Source organism: Bombus pascuorum, chromosome 2 (assembly GCF_905332965.1).
Source record: "Bombus pascuorum chromosome 2, iyBomPasc1.1, whole genome shotgun sequence".
NCBI classification, from domain to species: domain Eukaryota; kingdom Metazoa; phylum Arthropoda; class Insecta; order Hymenoptera; family Apidae; genus Bombus; species Bombus pascuorum.
In genome coordinates this window covers 5,639,838-5,658,892 of record NC_083489.1, presented here as the reverse complement: position 1 = coordinate 5,658,892, position 19,055 = coordinate 5,639,838, and the positions used below count along the sequence as shown (strand labels likewise).

Below are 19,055 nucleotides of genomic sequence, written 5' to 3'. Positions count from 1 at the left end.
TCTATGCACAGATGTATTTAATAATATTTATCAACAGTTTATTCTTATTGAGGTGGTTGCAATAAATAAATAACGCAGGTGGTGATGTTTTAGAAGAGTTTGGAAAGGATACAATTTGATTATGTTCACTTGACATTAACTTAAGTTATGAATAAACATAGAATTTTATATTTGAATTGAGAAATCACGAATTTAATTAAATTTCCTTTCATTTCAAATCCTGAAAGAACGAAGACTATCTAAGCTACTAAATTTATAACATTTTTTGAACGAATAAAGACTGGGCAAAATAAATACTTCATTAATCATTCAACTAAAAACATGCTAATTAATTAAAGAAGAAATAGGAACGTCCCATAGCTCTTCAACATAAATCTATTTTCGAATAATTTATATTCTGATTACCGTAATAGCAGTTATTGCCAATTATGTAAAATTCTTCTATGAAAGAACTTATTTAGAATTTCTGCTTTTAGGTCATCGTGAGTCGTGACAAACTATTATAAGACAGACTAGCTCGTCGAATTGTCTCAACTTTCTCATCGACGTCGAAGGAATTACCGAGAACACAAAAGTTGATTATCAAATTAGCCTGATTCATCAATCAAGAAGCTATTTTGATCAGGTTCCGTACTAACATAGAGTTAGTAAATTAATCCGAACAAAAGATCTTAATTACATTTCTCTCGTTAAAAACAGCGCAGTAAAATTTCATAAAATGTGTCAAATTATAAATATAAAATCTTCTCGATGAATTCAAACATTTCTACGATATAATTCACGACAATACTATATCAAAGCTCGATTCTATAAAACATACCATTTCTATTCAAAAAATATATCTTTAAAAAGTCGATAGACAGAGGTTGATTCGTATCTACCGATTCAATTTTGCTAAAATAAATCTCTTGTCTCGTTTCTTAAGAATTTTCAATACTTTTGATTTATATTCTTCGTACTAAATTTTCTTCAAATTTTACTGAAATGAGTTTCTTTATTGAAAAGACTTCCCATCCCTTGCCTCGACTTTAATAAAATACCTACGTACCGAAAACTAACTCGCCAATGAAATGAAATGCAAACTTCGGACTGAATCGAAACGAAGTAGATGCTGAATGCACGAGAAACTTAGCGACGTTGAAAACCGGAAGTTTCTCTTTATTCAACGATGACCGATAGCCACGAATCAGGTGTGACAATGACTTTCTTGCTGCATATAAATTAGAACGAGGCTACGACTTTCCCTTTCTTTTTGCAGCGCGCTGCAAAAATCTAGATTTTGTCATGAGCCACGGAACGTCAGTCGCAAAAATAACGAATGTAAACAGGGTGAAGTAATTTATCGTCGCGACTTAAAAGTTGCCGCGTTGCCTGCCGCTCGTAAATTAAAACGCATTTTCACGGAAGAAGAAACAAAAACCTTACGCGTATTTCTATGTTCCATGACATAATTTCGAGCGCATAAACGTTCTTGCTTCATTCTCGGAATCATTCCTGTCCGAAAGTAAACCATCGCCAGATAAAAGGTATTTTGTGACGAATATTAAAGTGTAGTCAGGTTTCATTCTTAGAATCGTTCCTGTCCGAAAGTAGACCATCGCAAGGTAAAAGGTATTTTGTGACGAATATTAAATTGCAGTCAGGTTGCTGACTTAAAAAAGCTATTAAACGAGTAATTATTAAAAAACAATTGCACGTATAGACGAGACATAGAAAGCCATGATAGGTCATCCTTTTTTAGAAGAGGAACTTTGTAATTCGGTACGTCGTCAATCAATTCTACGCTAAAATTATCTCTTCGATTGATTCTGAGATTGAATGATATGCTTTTTCGTACTTTTATTGAATATTTAATTAAACAGAAATAATATTTATTGCTTATAAACACTGTAGATTTATGACGATTATTATAAATAAGATATTCCCTATACTTATAATTACCACTTACTAATTAAATAATCTCTTGATCCTGTTGCGTTCTGCTGATCATTTTCGATAAGCTAATCGTGTTTCTCTATCATCAAAGAATCTTTAAGCGTGTAAAAGAAATATGAAATAACCGTTATTACTATGCGTAATTTCGTTTCTATCTTATGCTAGAAATCTTTTTGAAAACGTAAAAAATTGTCTTATCTATCAAAGCGAGAAGAATTTGGGTTATAAAAATTCCAAGATCGAAGCGGAGTTAAAATTACGTGACGCAAATTACGAAAAGTTTCCTATATTTTTCAAACACCGACAGGTGTATATCTTACTCAGTCTGAAGCACTTCAAACGTTTGCTATCTCGTAAAAGATAATAACACAGTCGAAAGTATCTATATATATATAAGTTAACGTAATAAAGTTACAGCAACGATGTAAAATATTCAGATAGAAGAAAATTGAGGAAATACGATGTTCGTGAAAAATACGCGAGCAAGTTTCCCTTTTCAAGAAGCTGTTAATACCACTATTCGTAGCTTAACGATCGCGTAACCGGGATCGTGCCAAAATGAAAATTTCACTTCGGCTTTTTGTTCGTTCTCGTGTAACGCACACGTTCATCGCTGGCAAGCAACTTTCTTCGTTCGCGAGCTGCTCCTGGAATGTAGTCGTGTTCACGCACTAATTATTTTAGATAAAAAGTCGAAGATACTCGGACAGCACGCGTTGCAAGAAAGGAAGAAAGAAAGAGAAGCTTGCGTGTTTATGTTTGGAAAGAGGAGAGACCGCCAAGTAAAGAAAAGAGAAAATGATCGGAAGCGGAATGAACTGCGGCAACGTTTTCTTGAACGTGACGAACGCGCTTTCTGAAAGCTCGGGACGATCGGCTCTCTTCTTCTATCGATCGTGGGACAAACGACACCCAGAAACGTTTTAAGGATATGAGAATGTTTTTTGTATAGAAAATATATAGAAAACAAGCTTCGTATACTAAAATGGAAAAAAGTTGCTTCGTGACATGGACCAAATTGAAAGATTTTCATATTTCTAGGAATAGTATTTAACTTTTGAAAGAAAAAATATTGAACATGTTAATTTTGTTATAAAGGTGTTTTGATATTGTAAGTTTTGGAGATACTTTTTAATAAATTGAAATATAATTTTGTTATTAGAATAAAATTTCACCTATGTATAATAATATCTCATAATACGGTAGCTGTAACGTGTACACGAGAAACGTTATCTATTCTCAAAAGTAATTACGTTTATTCATTCCATATTTATTTATTCAGAGTATGAGCAGTTAAAAATATTGCATTATTGCATTAGCGCTTAACTACCGTAAATTAAATGTAATGTATTTGCAAATAGACAACGAAGGATCATAGTGATCTAAGTCGATTCGTTGCTACATTTCACAAAATTCTGTCCTACGTCTATCGTTGTAAAAAATTCGTTATATCTTCTGCAGCTCGTAAGATCGTACGATAGCGAAGAGCGAAGTTACAACTCGATCGATCCTGAAACTAGAGGGATGATATTTGTAAGAATCGAAACGTACTTATGCGAGTGCATCGAAATTCACAAATTCTTGACTCGCACCGCTATAATTTCCAATTCATCAGATGTGTCGAGGTACAAGTATCAATTAACATACTAACATAGTGCTCGTACGAAATACATAGAATCAATTACATAGAACGATTTATGTAATCAATATCTAAATGTTTCAAATTAACATATTCTCCTTCGCTTTGGACGACGAGAAACATTTCTATCGCTGATAATATGTCAGCAATAACAGGAAAAAAAAAGAAAAAGAATGAGATCTATCGAGTATCAATTAGACAGTGGAACGTTCAACCATAGCCTACTGGAATATGCTAAAAAAGAAAAAATCAGAGAAATTATTCGACATTATCGTGAGTCACCGATTCGAGACGAACGGCTCTCGATAACCACGCCTCTTTAATTTATTCAACCGGGCACGAGGGAATGTAACTTTCTTGGCTTCGTTAAGTCCGTTTAAATCGAATATGATAATTTTATGCGAATATTTCACGTAACGCTGGTAGCGGTGAAGTACGCCGTGAGTCCAAGTGCGAATTTTTTTTTCCATGCCACGCGCATAGACCCGAGGAAGAAGAAAAGAAGGAGAGAAAAAGAAAATCGAATATACTTTATGTTATCGCACGCACTTTCTAATCGTGTTTCCACGGTGTGAATTATGCTTGCTGTCGCGAACTATGCACGACGATTGTGCACCTTTTATGAAAGGACACCGCGTACACGATCCCTCTGCTGATATTAATAAGTACAGTTATGGAAATACACGACAATTATTTCATTACGTAAACCTGTCCTGTCGCTGAACAGTGGCATAATATTTCCTCCAGTGTCATTCATTTTGTGGGGAACAAGAGGAGATTTTCATTCATTATTTAAACATTTTTCTGAGAAGCGTGATACATACAATATGACACAGGTATGTTTATTCCTATAATTTACGTACAACTTTTTTCCTTTATTTTAAAATTCTTTTTGTAGGACAGACAGACTTGTCTCTGTCTTTGTTCGTATTTATCCTGAATTCTTCTAAGTCGTAAACTTTGGACTCTTACCTTTTCTAAACTATACGACAAGTATAAAATGCAAATTATACGCTTACATAATAATATCCTAATGTTATAAGAAGTGATATTTTTTAAATTACTATCTAAGATTACTAACTAAGAAGACAATTTTGGTAACGTCAGTTTGATCGACGACGTATAGAATTTTAAAACTGCTGGCGTATAAAAAAAAATGGAAAGTATGATTCATCGCGTTCTTCCTCTTTATGGTTCAAACTCATCCAGTTATAGGTTGATCACGCCGTATGTAGCGACGACAAACGGCAAAATTATCGACTGGTGGCTGGGAAACGAGCGAGAGAACAGAGCCGATGCGGGTCATTTTCGATCGTTATTATTCGTTCAAATACAATAACGAGCAATCAGTTTGCGTACGTAAGCAGAAGGGTGGATGATCGGAAAAGGAGAGGAGGAAAAAAGAAAAGTAGAAGGAAAAAAGAACTACCGACAGTCTCGTCTTGCTATCTGTTTTCAAGTGGTCGTAATTATATCGTAAATTTAACAACGCCAGGGCAGCATCGACTCTCCGTTTATGGCTCGGTTCGTTAAAACTTTCCTCGAAATGAATTCTGAGCGAACGATGCTCACGTAACGATCAAAAAACGATTGTACCTACTCTCATTTTGTGATTCCTTTTAATGCCGACTCTTTCGTTCCCCTCGCTACACCGCCTAAGAATTCCTGTAATCTTTTAATCTTGAACTTTCACTTCTACACTTTTTTATCCTGTTTTTATATTAGGTCGCCAGTAGACGAATCTAAATGGCACGGCGCGAACCGCAAAGAAAAATCAGGATATCTCGGGCAATTTAAAAAGTATCGTTCAATGCGCTGATAATTGAACGAGATACCGCTGCCAGCGACGTTATAATGCACGCGTAGAAAAACCGATGAAAAAGCGGGAACCAGAAAAACCGTGATACATCGACGCGATACTGAATTTGCTTCGAGTTACGAGCCACTTTTTTTCAAGTTCGCGTGCTTGCGCAAGAAAAAGTTCGGCTCCATTTCAAAGGGCGTAAATCTTCTCTCTCAGCGACGTAATTAGAATTCTGAAACTCTTATGACTATTTGGTCGATCGTTTCACTTTGTTTAAATCATGTTATATGTGGCACGTAAACGAATAACGCAAGTACTTGTTATAATAAGAATATTCAGATACGAAATAGGCAAAAAATTCTCGCTTTTTTCCATGGTGGTTTAATCTGCAAATTAGTGTTTAAAAGATCTCGTATAAAATTTTGATCGATTTTGAAGATGTCTTTATAGTGAAACCTAACTACAAATCTTCCAATTACGAATTTCTATAATAAATCACGAAAATTGCTTTGAAAGCTTGATACGATACTACGTGTGTGGTTTTACACGATACCCCCTCTTCAAGATAATTACTAAAATCTATGAAATCTTTCCAATTAACCTGATAGAAAATTGCAGGAATTATTTTCGAACACCTGCGCATCTTATATTTTGGTATTTAACGCGTTACATTCCCATACTATCCAAACATGTAATCCACGTCAAATGAAAGAATCAGAGAAAATGTGTCACAAGGGAAAAACACTTAGATCTGAAGAAAGACTGTAACTAGAATTAAACGAATATAAATTAAATGATTTATATGAACCAAGAAATTCACAACTCCTTTATATAAACGCGGATTTCACGTATCATTTTCCATGTTCATCTTATTTTTGTCGAAAAATTCACTTGTGCATCTTTATCATCGATAAATTGAAATAATTGTACACAATTATTTTGCACACGATCGCTTCTCGAGTCAGTGGACGCGTATACATCGAACGAGCGTACAATACGTGAAAAGTGGAGAGGCTGACAACAGGTTCAAATAATTATTACGATTAGCCGTATTTTTTGCCTACTTTAGCCACGGCAACGAGGTACAAAATGTATAAGTTAGGAATTGCCGACAGGCTCAGCACGCGATAATTGTGCGGTTGCACAACGATCGTTAAGGTTTCACGAGTTGCTTGTATTTCATCGAAAAAAGGAAAAGGAAAAGGAAACTAGACGAAAGAAAACGAGAATGATTTTCCATTTCACTAGGCACCCGCTTCTGCCGCGAAACCGTTTTGTTTCCGCTGGCCACCGATACCGATCGACGTAAACGTCCAACACGATACCACACTGTCCGCACCATGAATAAAAATGTCTGAACGAAAGTTGCCAGGTAAACGTTTAATGATGCAAAGCTTCCACGTTGTCCTGGATTCGTTTCGAGACCGTTGCAAATGACAGATGTAAAATACGTCCAATTACCAATGAGAAAAGAATCGAAGTATATTGGGAAAAAAATCAGGCTGTCGTTTCGTTATTGTACGTTATGAAATGAAATATGCAGACAGATTATACATACGCAAAGATTCAGATTGCTATAACAACAAGATGGTTATAATTATATGTATATATCATTTTTTTCAAATTACTATTTAGGTCCTCGCGTAATGTATAGGGAACGATGTTACACCGTGTTGTTAATCATTACACGAAATAGTGGTTGAGTAATTTGTTACGAGATAAGCGATCAAGAATATATTGAAATTATTACTCGCGTCGATCGACGCTTATGTGTATTTGTAATATGAAAAAAACAATTGAAAATTGATATTTTTGATTCAGCCTCGTACTTTGATGTTCGTAGAAGATGATCGAAATAACAATCCTCGGTTTGTATACAAGTTTGCTGTCGTCGTGTCAAGGAACTTCTCGATCTTCCAGAAATTCCAGATGTACGTCGAATGATACCGAGAATAGTCGGTTCGAAGTTTCGAGCGCCTTCTACGAAGGTAAACAAATAGTTGCGGATTAATGAAACACAAAAGTGGCTATAACATTGAATCAAGATCAAATAGGACACGTATTTATACGAACATCTTTGTCCCGCATGTTGTGAAACACTCTACATATGTGTGTAATAAAAATATTGTCATTTCCATGTATATTATGTTGTCCGAAAAGTTTCTTTTGTTTTATAAGGAAATAATAAACGTACAATGTTTTTGCTTTTATATTAGTTTATTGAATTATGCACGAACGTAATAATAGAAATATAACGAAATGGGTCATACTTAATTCAATAAAATAACATAAAACAGAAATTGTCGTTCATCTATTATCACCTTATGAAATAAGAGAAACTTTTCGGACAATCTAATACATACGTCTTTATATTTGTTTGTCAAACATTGCCAATAACCGTAACGTCTTCTGCAAAATCTTCAACGTAACATACACGTTTATATGTAACTTCTGTACGCGTATACTTTCACGCGTTTCAACTACAAAGCGGCAATAGTAAAAAAAAGGTAATTTCTCGGAAAAAGAAAAATTGAAACTAATCATCCACCGATCCATTTTAAAGTAGGAGATCCTACGACGGTCGAGAAAGAAATTCCGGTGATCGTCGAGGAATTTTATCCCGAGACGAGGTCAGACGTATTTTCCCAGGCCGAATCCCCGGAGCCGAGTAACTACTTTTCCCAGCCTGGGAGAGGCATTTCCTCGTAGAGCGGCGTCGTTACATTGTCAGGAAGAACATTTGCATTGACATAGCAAAGCGCCGCAAATGGACAGGCAGCAGAAAGTCGCGAGGCGTTGGCCGTCGTTTAAAAGTAACTTTACGGTGCGCGCCGCGCCGCCGCAAAAAGATCTGGTTCACGTCGTTCGGTAAAAAGCATTGAATGCCGATACCGGGCTGAGGCGGAGGCCCCGAGTGAAATGTGGCATAGCAGAGTCGATAACAACGACACAAGCCCGGGGACCACAGGCCAGGACTTTCACGCGTCCTTCGACGAACATGCTCCTTCGAGTTGTGCACGCGCTCGGCCATTCGCAAAAGTTTCCCTCTTATCGTTCCCATATAACGCACGCCACGTCGCTTTTTGTCCGGTGCAACCAACCCAACGAAAACTTATTACTTATCCCCGCTGTCTCGTTGTATTCGAGCGTCGCTATCGTTCCCGCGATTGAATAATTGCACCCGTGAGCCGGTATACCCGGCCAACCGTGCACTTTCCTCGGTTCTATAAAGGGGATTTTAAAATTAGAAGGGCGGAAGAGATGCGTTTCGATAAGCATCGATACAGACGTTTCGAATCGACGATCGAAGAAGACGTTTTTAATGATTCGAGAGAGAACTGTTAACGACGCGTTCGTAACGCGATCACAGGATCATCCTTTTGACGGATAATTATTTTTGTGAATTTGAGAGGGCTTGGAGAAAGAGGGAAGTGGATATTGTTGGAAATGAAAGTCTAACACTCTCAGCGATCGTGTAGTATTTATTGGAAGAAATGAAAATTGTTCGAATACGTTGAAGTTGAAATTAATTCTTTCTATGATATCTGTGAAGATTAAATTATCGAAAGAAATGCAGGCTTGTCTGCTACTTGTTCTTATATTTATTGAACTTTCTGTACGATTGCGAGTATACGGAAGATAAAAATTGACTCGATAAGAGACATAACTTTTTGAAAATTTTTAGAAGAGATTAGAAAGGGAATGGAGCAGAAATATATTCTATCGAAATCAAACTATCGAGAATCAAGCAAATTTTTCCGACACTTAAGATGATTTTTTTTTAGAAATAGAGGGATATACCGATAGCAAAGCAAAAGTTTCCCATTCGCGCTTTTATAACGCACAATTTTTTTATAATAGAAAACAATTTACAACGCAGACATACGATATATTTTTCATAAAACGTATATATATATATTAATCGTAGCTTCTGGCTCCATAAAGATCAATATCTAAAATAATTGGCTAAACTTCACGGACGTCTGCGTTAATTGGTAAAAAATCCAAGGAAATAATTTCGTAAAAAGCAAAAATACCACGGAAGAGTCAACACGCGTTAAACTTTTACCGAAATCAAGAGATCTCGATGATTCATTGCTAGATTTCCATCGCTCGAAGCGCTCTTGTTCTGATCGTTATTCTATCAGACTATAAAATAGCGTCGCGCCAGACAATCACGCTCTCCTACGTGGACGTTGTAATCGTAAAATATGGGGCGTCGCGTCGTAGCCGCAGAATCCAAAGTGAAAAGTTATTGCTTGTCGTGCTGCTCTGGTGATTTTGAATGGGGCTAGAGTTGAACGATTGGATAATTATGCGCTCGATACTTGAATAATTCGAGACCCTGTTATTATATGCGGTTATAGCTTCGCAGAGTATTTATAAATCGACGATTCTGTTTGCCTCCGTAATTGTTATCGAATCGTCTATTTTATCAGCGATCACGTTTGTGGTCACTGCCAACAAAACTTCGTCATTGATTATCCTTTTCAACTCGTACGCGTTGTACCGAATGATTTTGATTTAATGGAACGAACGATTTCTCTTCTATAGATTCGTTAATTTAATTTGTTTATGTGTGCAGATGTGTAGGTGTATATAACGGAGTGAAAAGTTACTGGAATATTTATGCCACTTATGTTTGACGAACTGTTAAGAATAATCTATTTAACAGGTGAGTTGCAAACGATAATCAATTTAACTGTTTGCAGTTTGACAAATTGCAAGTCGTAGTGTATTCGAGCGTGATACTTAAAAATTAGTGAAAATAATATTACTTTTATTTGATAATTAATAGTTTATCCTTTAATTACTTACATTTGACGACATATTGAAAATAAGACGAATTTTACTATTACTAATTTCCAAATCTAAATCATCGTCTTTGAACGCATTATAGTTCGCAGTCAACGTAACTGCAAACAATTAAATCTCTCTTTCTCTTTAATTTAGATATGTTACATTTATAATATATAACAACGTGTACCTATTTTTAATATAATAAATTTAAATATATATCAATGATAGGGAAAATCAATGCACTCGTTCGACTTAATATGTTTGAAACTATGAAACGTTACATTATGCTAGCACAATTATGAAAGACAAGATTCTTATTTGCTTAACATCGTTGAAAATGGTAATAAAAATTTCTCCGATTTAGATAAAATATTCAGTTGCAACAGATTCATGAATGCTTAACGATTCGTTAAATTTATTGTAATTATATAATCATTCGTGATATCCTTTTATGAATAGTCGACTTCAGATATGTAAATATAGCTTTTTAAATTCGCTTCTTATCTAGAATAATAAATTATTTTAAAGCTAGCGTATCGTGACTAGTTATATCTATTTATTACAACGGCAGATGACCCGTGAAAGGCGAATATTGTTTTCAGAAACATTGCTCACGAGTTAACTATGCTCGCGACCGCGTTAAGAATTCACGTCACTTAACAATTACCAATTTCATACGTTCACCTGCAACCACCTACGCTAACATTAAAGTCGACTGGCATCGACAGGTACGCGAACAACTTTGAATACTAGTCTGTTATTACCAATATCATTTATTGTGTTTTTTATAATGCACGCAAGGCCAAAAGTGTTAACCATCAAACGATTTAACCACTGCCATTTTCTTGCCCTTAACAATTTTTTAGCGGAAATGAATTGCTCAACCCTCGTTAAAGCACTATATTTCAAAGTATAATACACAAAGTATATAATACCGAGATACGAAACTATTTCGTACAATAATTTACGAATTTATTTATTTTATTTATAAATAATTTACGAATTTATTTATTTATTTATTTATTTATTTATAAAAAATTAATAATACGTATAATATTATTTATTGTAGATAGTCATCCAGGAAATTTGTATTTTAAATAAAATGCTTTAAAATTCTAAGCGTAAAGTTGATGTGTTCTATACCAAGTTAATCACGAGCTGCGTTATTATCGTCTTAATTGTGTTACGTATTATGTTAAGAAATATAATATATATAAATGTTATATATGCTTCATTTAAATCAACATGCCCTTTTTGTAAGATGCACTAAAACTTTTGTCAGTGATGATATTGCAGAAGGTAAACTCGTAACAAACATTCGAAATATTATACATATAAAAGAAATATATATATATATACATATAAAACATAGCATTATATAAGATAGAATATGATGTACAAAATGTAAAAAGTTGCAGAAAGATCGTCCAAAATAATTACAGGATCTCGTCTTACATACCAGGAGGACATTATTATTACATAATAAAAATTTATTCAGCGTATAGTAGTATCTACATATCAGAATAAAAAGTATACTAAAAAAAATATTTAAAGAAGCGAAATAACCAAGGGTATCTAATTTGAAGATCAGAGACAGACGTTTGTAATGATTCTACAATTTATACGTAAATGTATCCATAAATTAAACTTATAGTAAATTATGACAGGCCAATAGTCGATAGAAATTCTGTAAAGTTCAATTTTAACATCAACTCTTAGTATTTACCTCTTACCATGTATCCTTGTTCTACAAAGCAACTCCAAGATATGTACATTAAACTAACAACTGCGTGATGTAGAAACTACAGTCATAGAATTCAGCAGAAGACACTATCGTTTGCGTTTAATATCCTTAACGAACGGGTAAATTGAATTGGATAATCAGAATCGACGTACAACAACTGCGCGTTAATTGACATTGCATGCGAAATCGGATTCAGACGCGTATGTATGTATTGTACGTATGTATATAGCGCATTTAGAACGGTGGCCAGTAACCGCGTTTACCGGCAAATAATTGTTGGCCTTAATTAGAAAAAGCATATTTCTTGATTACAACGTTAAATGCAAATCTTGCGAGGAATCAACGTTCTACAGTTAATACACAGTGAAATTGTGAAAGTCGATTAGATTTTTCAATGCACGAAAGATAAAAATTGACTTGATGAAGATGTTTCGACAACTATGTTGCATGAAAGCGTGCATTGAGCAATTTTTAAAGAACATGAATTTCCAATTAATTCTAGTAAAATTGCATTTCCAACGGTCTATCCGACTTTTTAAAGTTTGCAATAGGGAAACTTAATCTTGTGACTACGTTCGTTCGTCGCTACGTAGTGCTCTATACTTTCAATGTATTGGATTATTCGAAAAATTCCTAACCTTTTTAGTATGAATTTCTATGTAATAATAAAATATTCAAACAAATACAGTACCCAGTTGGATATCAAAGAGAGCTAAGGAAAGATATCTAAATTTCGTTAACAGAGCAGATTTCTTTTTCCCAATGATACAATATCGAACTTCGTATGTACGAGAAATTTTTATTTGTTGTAATTTTCGTAAAATTTATTCGGAAGGGTGATATAAAAAATTTAATTTTTTGAAAGCTTGTAAGAATTATCTGAAGGAATTTATTAAAGAAGAGGAGAAGAAATTTTACAAGAAATGATTCGTAAAATTATAAATGACAAAACGTCTAACTCTTATATTTAAATCTTCGTTAGGTTTCTCTATGAATTTTCCGAGAAACCTAATGTATTTTAGTATCGTTCATATTACATTAAAAATGTGAATGTAATTATAATTCTTAAGAACTCTCGTGTCTTATTCATAATTCTCTTTCTTATAACGGTGTTTAAAAGTATTAAAAATGTATTCGAGGAAATATCACACTCATCTCGATGATTAAATTAATATTAATAATTCATAAAATATGTTTGTCAATGCCTGAAGAAATTCGAATTTCCGATTTGAAGCGCAGTTTATACAGTTTTTTTTTTTATTGTTTGGAGATAAATTTAACGACATCCACGTTTTTAAAATGTGTAAAAAGGAGGTAATAAAACACTCTAAAAGAATTATACCGACGAATAAAGTCCAGTTAATAATTTCCATTTGACGATATTACATTTCCTAACAAAATTATTTATCATACGACGTACAGTACGTAACTGATTCTATAATTTCTCTACTGCAGAGTTTACAGTAACAAAACTATTAATTGAATATAATTTAAAACCCACAGAGGTGGAATCTGTTATGATAGTAATTTACTGAATTAAAGTAATGGCGTACAACTAGATTCTTCGCTACGATCAGTGAATAGAATTCTACTTTAAATTTGTTTGACGCGAGTAAATATACGGCGTGGCCTGAAATAATAGGAATTTTGTCCGTTACCGCTATTATTAAATCCTGAATCACTTAGTCGTACGACAAGAATACTCGCAATAAGACAAGTTCTCGTTTGGACGAGCATTAAGGCGTATTCATTTCCAGTAATGAGATACAAAATGCAAAAGCCAACCGTAAAATTTCACGAAACTCGTCGACCATTTCGTTGCAGCGAATTTGTTGCAGACGATCAAAACGATTTTGTGCTTCGATAAACCAGCCATCGGTCAGAGTAATGGAACTGTAATAAAAACAAGGCAAAAGAAAAGCGTAACGCGTAAGATAAAAATTCTACATGGTATACAAATAATTTCATCACGCTGAATGGTGACAAATTATAATATGTGACTCGCGAGGCGTTAGAATATATATACAAAAAGATTAAAAGTAATAATTCAGCGATAGATTACGGAAGGTTATCTCTAGACAGAAATAGTAGCCTGCACTATATAAACGTACTTAAACACGTTTCCATAATTAATACAGTTAATTTCAAGCCACTGAATGACCAAACGTCACAACAGACAATGCGATTCGTGTTTCCAATACGATAACCTTATCTGGAGGTTTATTCAAAGCAACGAGACAGCAGAGACCGACGGACTTTTAAGAAATAGTTTTCATACGTATCGCTTTGTCGATGCTTGGCAATAGTAATTTCAAGGAAAATACAAGTCCTCATTGTTCGTGAAGAAAACGAAACACATCGAGTAACTCGCTTATCTCGCCGACCGCATGGCAATTATAAAGAAGATTTGTAAATGAACTCTAAAAGAACAAACAGTCTTTAGCGCGATCTAGCTGTATTATTGTTAACGAGCGTCTTGACAAACTTTCGATCCGAAACAAAGAACTCCTGATTTGTCTATCTTGCTAATTATAGGCGAAAAACGAACGTTAACGCGCGACTTTATTTAACCCTCTCAGAAATCAGTCTGCCACAGGCATTCTCCTTTCCCAGAGTGATTCTCACGATCTCGTTCGTACGTACATATATACACATCAAAGTGAATTTCATCGACGTGAAAAACGTCGCTCAACGAACGAAGAAAGAACATACAGCTGTATGTAACGATACGACAACATTTGAAACTGAAACATCTAAACCTAAAAACTAAAAGAAAAAAGCTAAATATTAAAGATGAAACCTAAAGAAACTAAAGAAAACTAAACATCGATAAGGAACATCTTTATTTAGTCGTAGACTAATCGGGTAGAGAGCAACGATAATGTTCGATAAATGACCGAAAAATACACGCACGATATCAGACATAATTATTGGAACGATAGTGGATTCCAATTTAGCTCCCGTCGTACGATTATTGTTCGAGATGACGAATTTATTTTTGAAAGAACGGATGAATGGTATTTTTCTGCTGCGAAACGAAAACATCTTTGTTCGACGTTGAATTAGGAAATTTTATTTGAACTCTATTAATGTATCTTTTGTTCGTTGATAATGATCGTAATTACATTATAATGTAACTATAAATTTAGTTGGTAGAATCGGGTCACTCGTTAAGCGTTAACTAGCTCAAAATATTCTCTTCAGTTTTTGGTCATTTTGTATTATTGCATTCTACTTTATGATATCACGATTACGAAAGGGAATTCCAAAGATTTGCTTAATACTTTTTATCGTCGTTATTCCTTCTTCCATCTAGATGCTGCAATTATATGAATTATTTATGAAAGTCAGCGTAATAGTAACGTGAAAACAATCTTTTTTAAATCATAGAAATTCCATTTTACGCTTCTAATCCTTATAATGGGTTCCTATAAAATATCTATTATTCTAATAATTTTTTCGTACTTTGATAAAATAATCTGTAGGTTATTTTATTTCTATTTTCCAATAATACGACATTTATTCAACTTTTACATAATATTTTACTGCTTCATCTTTAATGGTTTAACGTAATTGTGGGAACTAGGTTTCTTTACAATTATTTAATGTTACGTACTCATATGGCTTTTGAGGACAGAACAAGTAGGTTTCCTTTTGTTGCTTTTAAAATATTAATAGGTTAATGCAGCCAGAACCAAGCAAAAACTCTAACAACGAAAAACCATCATAATGATGTGTTTCAAATAGTTTGTTGATCGTATCTATTACATCATGAGTAGCTACAAACTGGTACTAGTTCAATAGAGACTACAGTTAAGTTTAACGCACCATAACATGTTTCCATCTAATATTATACAATTGAAAATCGTGCGTAACATAAATTAAAACAGATAACAGATAAAATTACGCTATTTAATTAACTAAGATATCAATTACATTGAATCTCATTAACCAACATTATACGGAAGTTTACTTGTATAATAACTTACCAAAGTTACTAAAAGTATTTATGCCTGTTTTTAAACGTTATATTTTTATTCGTTTCTCATAATGTTTTTAAATTCTTTACATTTGTAAAGTTATTTGTATAGTTTCCCAGCTAGAATATCTGAGTTTATCGAGAACGTTTGCTCAAAATATCAATATTTGATATTGTCAAATTGAAGATTTTAATTTAGCAATGGTCCTTAGCTGGAAATTATATGTTGTTTCTCAAAACAAAGATGTAAGTTTATTGAAAGTTTTGAGCTTTCTAAAATTTAAGAAGCACAAACGAAGTCTATCAACAGAAAATTATGTTTCTTGAAAACCGAAGATATAAATTCATTGAAACAGTGTTTTGTTGTTCCCAAATCTAAAATCTAAATGTGTCGCAAATCTTTCATTCAAAATTGGTTTGTTTCGAGAAACAAAGATATAGGTTTATTGAAAACTTTCAATTACTGTCAAATCTAACATCTAAATTTATCAGAATATTTTAACTCAAAATTACATCGCCTGTCAAAAACAATTTCGTTTAAAATGACACTCAAATGTTAAGCTGGTATTTTCTATGAAATCTTCTACTACGGAAAGTACGTAAATATAGAGAATATTTTATAAATGATTATACAATCGAAAAAGAATATGATATCACACGACGAAAGAAGCTAAAGATATAGAAAAACATTTTTCATTTGTTTGTGACAAAATTACGTGCTATCTGTTGAATACGTATGCATTTAACTACCCTCTGTCTAGACTTGATGATCCTATCGTAGACTAATATCTCTACGTATTTGTGTTTACTGTATTGAGTAACGAAGAACGCACGATAAAACAATTTCTTCACGCACAATAAATTTTATTAATTTAGAAATTGTTGGAAAAGCGTTTCTTATTCCGTTGAATACAAAATTTTGCTTTTCGTGTCATATTAAGTTTCTATGAACCCTTTCTACTTTTTTCTAATATTTTATTTTATCAAATTTTTTCTTTTTAATTGCTCGGTGCTTTAACTTCTTCAGAGTAGGTTAATTGATTTAATACGACTGATTATGAACTATGAAGTATATTAAATATATAATTATGTCGAAAATAAATACATATTATTTACATAATCGCGATTCTACTGCAATGAAACTCAACAATAATTTTTCCATAAGCACTTTTTAAGCATATTTCAATTAATTGAAGAAATAGAAATCTCTGAAACTCGTCGTTTGACGGATTTGCTAAATGTAGAATAAAATATACAACTTCAAACACGATCATTTGCTCAAAAAGCGCAAGTATACGTTTACTATAACATAAAATCGTTTTTATTCCCTTGCACACTATATTACATCGTAATCAATTAACTTATTATTCGATACAAAGTATTTAGATGACATTCGCGTGTATGTTTTTGCTTTGACCTATATATATATATATAGCAGAAACGTCTTTAGTTCTAAGAATAGCGTACCGGAAGGGTTGAAGAACGGTATTTAAATTCGTACACGATATTCAAACCCACTTAACTGCTGCAACCGCAAACAATTCAGCATCGTTTCATACATCCTTGAAACCGGTCTCGTCTATGCGCACCAAACCGGGCCAATAACCTAAGTCTTTGCTGTTCCAGTGAACTACATAAACCTTCCGTCTTAATGCTTACGTCTCAAACGTAATCCTTACTTTCCCCGACGCATAAATCGCTGCAGCCAATCGCGAACCAACCCTAACCTACTTCCATTCGGTTATGTTAAAATTGGTAGGAAGGGGTTATTTGACTCGCATCAACGTTCAACGTTGATCGAGCTCAAAGTGCAGTCACCTAACAGAAGTCACTTGCACTTAAAAACAAATACAACGCGCGACATATATTTTGGTAGATATTTTATGTAATATAATGTAAACATAGGCTTCTATCTACAAAATATTATACTCGCGTGTATATTGTCAACTTTTTGCCCCGTGAGCGTTTGCTTGCTTCCTCTTTATCTGCTTCTTTTTATCATTTTCAATAACATTTTTAATATTAATATCACATATCCAAGTTACTCAGCTTTTGACTTTTTTCTAACATCCTCTAATTACCTAATATCTGATTAATCGAACGCTTATCGATCCAGTTATCTGAACACGAAACTATTATTTAAGCGACAAATCATCGATAACGGAACGGAAAAGGATTTCCTATTACATAAACTGCTATCTCTCCTCCGACAATTTCAAATAAGTAGAATCCTACCGTAAGAAAATCGCACGTTCTATCATTCAGAGTACTGAAGATCGTAGCGATGTAAGTCAAGATCATTGGAATTTGAATTTAGTCACGTACTCAAACGTCATCCCTTCAATTTCGTAATAAATTATTTCGTGACCTCATTCTTTGCCACGGTACGTTTTCACCACTTGAAAGAATATAATATATTTTGCGTAACAGTAGAACACCATTTTATGAAAATTAACGATACTATTAGCGCGTCTATTTCATGGCTAGAAACATGAATCTGGAGAATCATACACGGTCATTGCAACGAAATCGTATCGAAATCGTAACGACGTCGAATCACTCGACGTGCATTACGGAAAGTAGCACATTTCAGTTGCCTTAGGAAAAAGAACAAGTCTATGTTTGATATGTTTCAACGTGCGGCTGCCTGTTTGGCCGCAACAGAGTCATCGTACCATGTGCAGACTAATATTGCCTGACGCTTGAGTTTGAGTTATTGTATTTATTTCTTCAAGTAAAATTACCTTGTTATGGGTAGCTTTGTATAGGTCATAGATATTCTAAAGATATAACATAACCTAGTAACTGAAATAGATACGGAAAAGGATTGCAAAAACTGGCACTTTATTTTTACGAGAATCAAAGCACTGAAACTACCAAATAGCAGTGCGATTGTGAGCAATCCGCATCAATCCAGATAGCTTTACTTTTAAAACCGAGTATCAAATATTCGTTCCAAAAATGATTGTCTTTGAGCGTCTCTGTTCAGAAGCATCGTCAAATCTTTGTAATCTCTTTATTACGAATCTTAGGTCTGCGCTTTTCTCTACATATACATGTAATACATAAGACAATTCGAAAGATAAGTGGTATTCTCTAAGACAACAAAGACTTCTACGTACACGTTTTTATAAGCAAATGGCTTTTATTTAAT

General features: G+C 33.8%; 1 protein-coding gene across 4 annotated transcripts in view; it reads left to right on the top strand.

Annotated features, from left to right (window-relative positions):
* Nucleotides 1–19,055, top strand: part of LOC132904702 (class A basic helix-loop-helix protein 15-like) — a 379,017-nt gene that overhangs the window by 329,523 nt on the left and 30,439 nt on the right. The gene's annotated exons all lie outside the window — the stretch shown is intronic.